Source organism: Ostrea edulis, chromosome 7 (assembly GCF_947568905.1).
Source record: "Ostrea edulis chromosome 7, xbOstEdul1.1, whole genome shotgun sequence".
NCBI classification, from domain to species: Eukaryota; Metazoa; Mollusca; class Bivalvia; order Ostreida; family Ostreidae; genus Ostrea; species Ostrea edulis.
The window spans coordinates 26,520,240-26,527,396 of NC_079170.1; positions in this window are offsets into that span (position 1 = coordinate 26,520,240).

Genomic DNA, 7,157 nt, shown 5'->3' on the forward strand with positions numbered 1-7,157 from the left:
ATGAAGCAGAAATGGACAACTCTGTAGATTCTTTTATTTCTGGTTCACAGGGATAGATCGAATCGACATATGAATGAAAAGTGTCATTGTTGATAGATAAAACGTCGTCGATGTATCTAAAACTTCAGTTATTTCGGATTTCAAACATTTCGGTTGAGCATCACTGAAGAGACATTATTTGTCGAAATGCGCATCTGGTGCATCCAAATTGGTACCGTATAAGTTTTACATTATGACCCCTGGGTCGAAGCCTCTGCTGGTGGACTGTTAGTTCCCGAGGGTCTCTACAGCCCAGTAGCTAAGTACTTCGTTAATAGCTTGAAAATACGGATGTATATTTAATTGCTGTTATAAAATTTAGAAATTCATTTCAAAATTAAGGATGATCTCCCTCATGCATAGCTCTTATCCTTGGACGAATTTGGCTCCACTTTTTTGGCACGCTGTTTTTGGCTATATTTAGCTCTAAAACTTCATAGTTATTTCGGATTTCAAACATTTGGGTTGAGCATCACTGAAGAGACATTATTTGTCGAAATGCGCATCTGGTGCATCAAATTTGGTACCGTATAAGTTTTACATTATGACCCCTTGGTCGAAGCCTCTGCTGGTGGATTGTTAGTCCCCGAGGCTATTTACAGCCCAGTAGCTAAGTACTTCGTTACTAACTTGAAAATACGGATGTATATCTAATTGCTGTTATAAAATTTAGAAATTCATTTCAAAATTAAGGATTATCTCCCTCATGCATAGCTCTTATCCTTGGACGAATTTGGCTCCACTTTTTTGGCACGCTGCTTTTGGCTATATTTAGCTCTAAAACTTTATAGTTATTTCGGATTTCAAACATTTGGGTTGAGCATCACTGAAGAGACATTATTTGTCGAAATGCGGATCTGGTGCATCAAAATTGGTACCGTATAAGTTTTTACATTATGACCCCTGGGTCGAGGCCTCTGCTGGTGGACTGTTAGTCTCCGAGGCTCTCTACAGCCCAGTAGCTAAGTACTTCGTTACAAACTCGAAAATACGGATGTATATATAATTGCTGTTATAAAATTTAGAAATTCATTTCAAAATTAAGAATTATCTCCCTCATGCATAGCTCTTATCCTTGGACGAATTTGGCTCCACTTTTTTGGCACGCTGTTTTTGGCTATATTTAGCTCTAAAACTTCATAGTTATTTCGGATTTCAAACATTTGGGTTGAGCATCACTGAAGAGACATTATTTGTCGAAATGCGCATCTGGTGCATCAAAATTGGTACCGTATAAGTTTTACATCTAAATGTCGAATTGAAGGCCACAACAAGAGATTTTTTCTCTTGTAGAAGTTTATTAATAAATTCTGTCTAGATGATCGAGCGCTATAGCTACTAATTATGTGCATTAATAGCTATTTCCATGCATTATATATATCATAGCATCTATGAATATGAATTTCTCACTTGTTCACGGCTTCCTGTACACTGTCATCAGGAACCTCTGCTAATATCCCGCCGTCTACCTGGCATAGTCTGTGGGATTCTTTGAAATCATGTTTACCATCAACTATCCAATAACATCTTTCGCTGATGTAGATACTCTCCAATTTTACACATGTGGCTGTAAAAAGAATTTAATACATTGATAATAATGTATTTTCGTGTATGTCAAACAGTTACAAGATTTTATCCTTTTTTCAATGTAATTACGTCAAAATGATGGATATTGTACTAAAACGTTATTATTAAAGGGATTAATCAAACGGGAATACTTCTGAATACTGTATACAAGCATTGGAAGCCACTTTGGATAGTAAAGTATTTAATGGAAAAAACATCCCATTAACGACATTATTGACCGTAATTAGGTTTTTAAGTTTACAGACACTAGGTGAGACATTAGACTAGCTGTTGCTGACATTAACCAGTCAATCTTAATTTCCTTCAAATTCAATATCATTAGTTATTTCAATTGGAAGGTCACTGTCATTTAACATTGTTTCTGAACCCGTGGGTGTCCGCGTTGGAATATTTCTTCAGTACCCCTTGCTTGTTTTCAGAGGCGACTAAATGGGGCGGTCCATCGTATAAAATCGAAAAATCCAAGGTCCCGTGCCACAGCAGGTATGGCACGATAAAGACCTCTCCCTGTTCAAAGGCCGTAAACTCCGAGCATAGGCTTAAATATTGTAGCCTTCATCGGCAATGGTGACGTCTCCATATGAGTGAACAGTTTTCGAGCGGGACGTTAAACAACAAATAATAATCAACCATGAATTTGCTTTCTGTATAGAAAATAAATTACTAACACAAGTTACAATTTACAATACATATAAAAATAAATACACTCAATGGACACTCATGTACATAAGAGAAAATATATGATGAATAAATTGACGTTGTGCTATTATTGATATGTTTAGGTCAATACAAAGTTTCCACTAACTGAAAAATACAATATTCTCCGCGCTCAGTGAATATCACATACAATTTCTCAGGCAGGTAAACCACCTTACTAACCTCCAACAGTGATCAATCTCATAATCCAACAAAGAATACAGAGTCGAAAACACTGGCCCTGGGAAACAATGGATCAGGTGCCCAGTAGAAGCAAGAAATCTAAATCTAATATGATTCCTTCCCCCAAAGTATCCAAGAAGACACATTCAGGTAGCTGTGTACAGGATCTGGAAACAGCGCCTTCAGAGGCATGAAAAGGTGAAGATAACGAACAGTGATCAACCTCATAAATCTTATAAGGAATACAAATTAAGAGTTTGGCAAGGTCCCTGGACATATCAGAGGTGGAATCAGGTGCCTAGGAGGAGTAAGCATCCGCTGTTAACCGGTTACTAAATCATACAAAAAGATAGCTGGTCGGCCATCGTTGTTTACATCTAGAAAGCAAAACTTACTAGAAAGTGATTAGAGATGCAGGTTTTGTTTATTATATAATTGAATATTTTAAAGCATCGACAAAGCCTAAAAGAGCTTACCAAACGATACCTAATCGGACATCTTTGTTTGCAGTTCGAGAGCAATCTGATAAAAATCAGATCTTTGATCCGTTCCGGTAATGTTATTTCGCTACATAATGTGTAGAGAGATAATTACAGGAATTGACCAAAGATCTGATTTCAATCATATTGAGTTAGAGTACAAGATCAGACGACCAAATATAATGATAAATAACATCAATTTGGAAATTCCCGATTTCGTTTTAGTCCAATATTGCAAAGAGCAAATGTTATTTTCACCTTGAAGGGCCGTGGAATGGATTTCAGTAAATAAGTAGGAATTATTCAATCACAAGATAAAACAAAATCACCTATATTATATAAAATGTGCATTGCCAACTGAAAAATCAAGAGTGAACTCCATTTATTACAAATGTGTTTTCAAAAATATGACTATAAAAAAATTAAAACGGAAAATTATTATTTTGAAAAATATATGCAATATCAATATCTATGTCAATACGAAAATTACGCTTAAAATCACAAAGTTTTGTTAACCCCCCCCCCCCCCCCCCCCGACCCTCTCTTGACAACGTTCACTTTCATCTATTTTTACATACAAATATGCCAGCTGCAGCTGATAGCGGTATTGAATGGTAAGAATGTATGCTTGAATTAATGAAATAATCCCATGTAGAAAAGGACATCTCCACCACCACGATTTAGAATTTTGAAGCTTGTCCAGGGGTCCGTGTTTGTCCAACTCTCTATTTTGTATAGCTTATAGGAGTTATGAGATCGATCACTGTTCGTTATCTTCACCTTTCATTCATCAAAACACCAAGAATTTTAGACAACTGTAAAGGTAAATTTTCCTTCGGCTGTCCCTCATCCCTCACTTTGAAAAGTGATGCTACGTGCCTGATTTATGTATTGCAGAAAAATCACTAGAGACTCTTTCAATCATTATCCTTTCCAGCATCTTATATATAATAAATCAAAATCAATATCGTTGATTTTGAAACTACATTAACAAATAATCTTGTCAAGAATTCATCAATTCAAGAAACAACATCCACGTTATACAAAAAGAGAAAAAATTGGGAGAATTATTTAAATATTAATATACAAATTTAACGGTTGTCTGGTTTTTGTAGAAAATCAATTTTGTCGACGATTTTATGGAGATTGATTATTGGATAACGAATCTAATTCAGCCTTTGCTAGCTCATACACAAAGTTGTCATGTAATAATTGTTGTGTCAATTTAATGAATCATATAAGTTATTAAAATATGGATTATGTAAAGCAGTCTCTGCAATAGACCAGAAGTCCAATGGCCCGAGCTACCCGTAAAATAGCTTTAAATATGGAACCTTAACATTTATTCGTGAACCTACTGATTTTCTCCGTAGACAAAATCAGTGTGCCAAGAACGACCTAAAATTGAAACACGTCAGACAATATTTAACCCAATGATAGGTTGTATTGGCAAACTTAATCGTTATAACAACCATAGAATTTGCGAAATGCTGACTTCGAACAAGACTGTTGAAACCCCTATACCGTCAACTTGTTTGTCCGTAGCCTGCATCGATTTATAAACTGACCATACGCAGAACAAGCTCTTGCGTATCGAATCAATTGAGAGATGAACACCATAACCAGGTGGTAATGGAATATTGCTACATATATATAGGAAGTAGACGATGGAAAAACTGAAATCATAGTGTTTGTCATAAAGTTGAGTTGTTAGTTTGCCGTCAATATCTACTTTCAATAAAATATATAAGTATGTATGAAGCAGAAGTGGACGTGTCTGTGGTGTCTTTTGTTTCGAGTTCACGGGGATATATTGAATCGACATATGAATGAAATTTTTTATTGTTAATAGATAAAGCATATAACGAAAAAGTATCATCTTATCATGAAAGAACAACAATTTATATTAAAAAGCACCACTCTATATGAAAGAACCACAGTTTATCATGAAAGGACCACAGCATATACAGTGGAACAAAAAGCACCACTTTATCATGAAATATATCCACATAAGGCAGTTATGGCGTTCTATACGATTATCGTCATGCTGATGACGAAAATTAACATATGTTGTCACGCATCCGTTTGTCATAGGCTGACTAACATGGCAATTCAAGGGTACCCTTGTGTACTAAGGTACACACTGTTGTATACCAAGTCTGTGGATAAGTCAAACTTTCCATAGGTAATCGCGATATTGAATCTGCATTAGCATGTTTGGATGTTTTCCTAAATCCGAACTTGTAACTGTACGCAGACAAAAATAGCAAATAACGCTGTAATCTTGACGAAACAGTTACTAGTACACCTTTCTGCAGATTGAAGATGCATGTATGTATCAATGGCTGGTGATCCGTAATCAACTTGAATTTCCTTTCAAACTGGTGATAGTTAAACTTCATAATTCCCCAGATACTTCCCAAGGCTTCTTTATCAATTTGTGAGTAGTTTTTCTCTGCTCACGCAAAAATATGAGAAGCAAATGCGATTGGCTTCTCGGTTCCATTACCACATTAAGTCCATATGGTGATGCATCTCATGCTAACGAATTCGGTAAATCTGGACTGTAGTGTGTCAACACCACATCGCAAGCAACCAATTCCTTGAAAGAATCCTCACATGTCTCAGTCCATTCCTATCGACAGTCCTTCTTCAACAACTTGTGTTAGAGTTCACGTATAGTTGCCAAATCAGGTAAGAATTTTCAATGATGCTTCACCAATCCTAAACAAAGATCTCAGCTGTGATACGTTTAAGGGTGATGGTGTCTTAACAATATCGTCGGTCTTATCTGGCGTCAATGATGTGTCCACAGAATGCGATGTTGTCTTTGAGGAATTCACATTTTTTAAGTTCGCACGTAATCCGTATTCACTAAGTCTCTGCAATACCCTTTCTAAGTTTTGTAGATGCTCTTTATCAGTTTTCCCTGTCATCACCATGTCGTCCAGGGTACATTGCGTGCCAGGAACCCCCTGCAGAACCAGCTCAATTCTTCGTTGCCAGATTTCTGGTGCTGGTGCAATCCAAAAAGTCATTCGGTTATAGCGATATAACCCACAGTGTGTGTTGATGGTCAATAGCTCTTTGCATTCTTCACCCATTGGAAGTTGTAGGTATGCTTACTTCAAATCTATATTAGGGGAATGGGATCCCCCATTCATATTAGCGAATATGTCGTCAATATTTGGTAGCGGGTACAGGTAAAATTTAAGTACTGGGTTCAATGTCACTTTGAAATCACCGCAGATTTTTACACTTCCATTTTTCTTCAATGCGGTACGATTGGGGTTGCCCACTCACTGTGTTGAACTTTCGTAAGAGTTCCTTCTGCTTCTAACCTATAGAGTTCTTCCTCAACTTTCGCTCGTAATGATACAGTCCTAGCTTTGATGTACTTTGGTTTGTTTTCACGGATGTTCGTCACCTTAAAAGAGTACATGGCGTGTCTCGTTAATCACTTTCCAGTCCAGAGGAATTTTTCTTAGCCAGTATTTGCCAAGAAGAGCTGACCCTCCTTTTTGAACCACGTACAATGGTGATGTAAATTACTGTTGTTGTATTCCACTTGCACATCAACATAAACAACTGGCTTTCTGTGTTCTCATGGATATGTTCGTTATATTATGTCAGGCTTTTTCAAATTCAGAACTTCTTACGGAATTCACCCTCTGCCATCACTGAGACTACTGAGCCAGTATCCAATTTCATCTTTGATTCAATGCTATTTAATTTTAGGTGAATCCAGATGATATCCTTACTGGGTAGATTGTAAAGATCAAGACTTACAATACAATCCCCACTGTCATCCTGGTGATCATAATCTACATAGCCCATGAGGATCCGGGTTAGAATTGGTTCTCAGTACCCCCTTGCTTGTCGTAAGAGGCGACTAAATGGGGCGGTCTTTCGGATGAGACCGTAAAAACCGAGGTCCCGTGTCACAGCAGGTGTGGCACGATAAAGATCCCTTCCTGCTCAGTGGCCATAAGCGCCGAGCATAGGCCTAAATTTTGAAGCCATTCACCGGCAGTGGTGACGTCTTCATATGAGTACGCAACAAAGAATACAATTTTCCACCGATAATACATAGTAATGATGCTACCTTCTTTCCTGCATCTATTTCGTTGACTTCGAAATACTGTTCAAATCGTTCGACTTCTTCTCCAAATT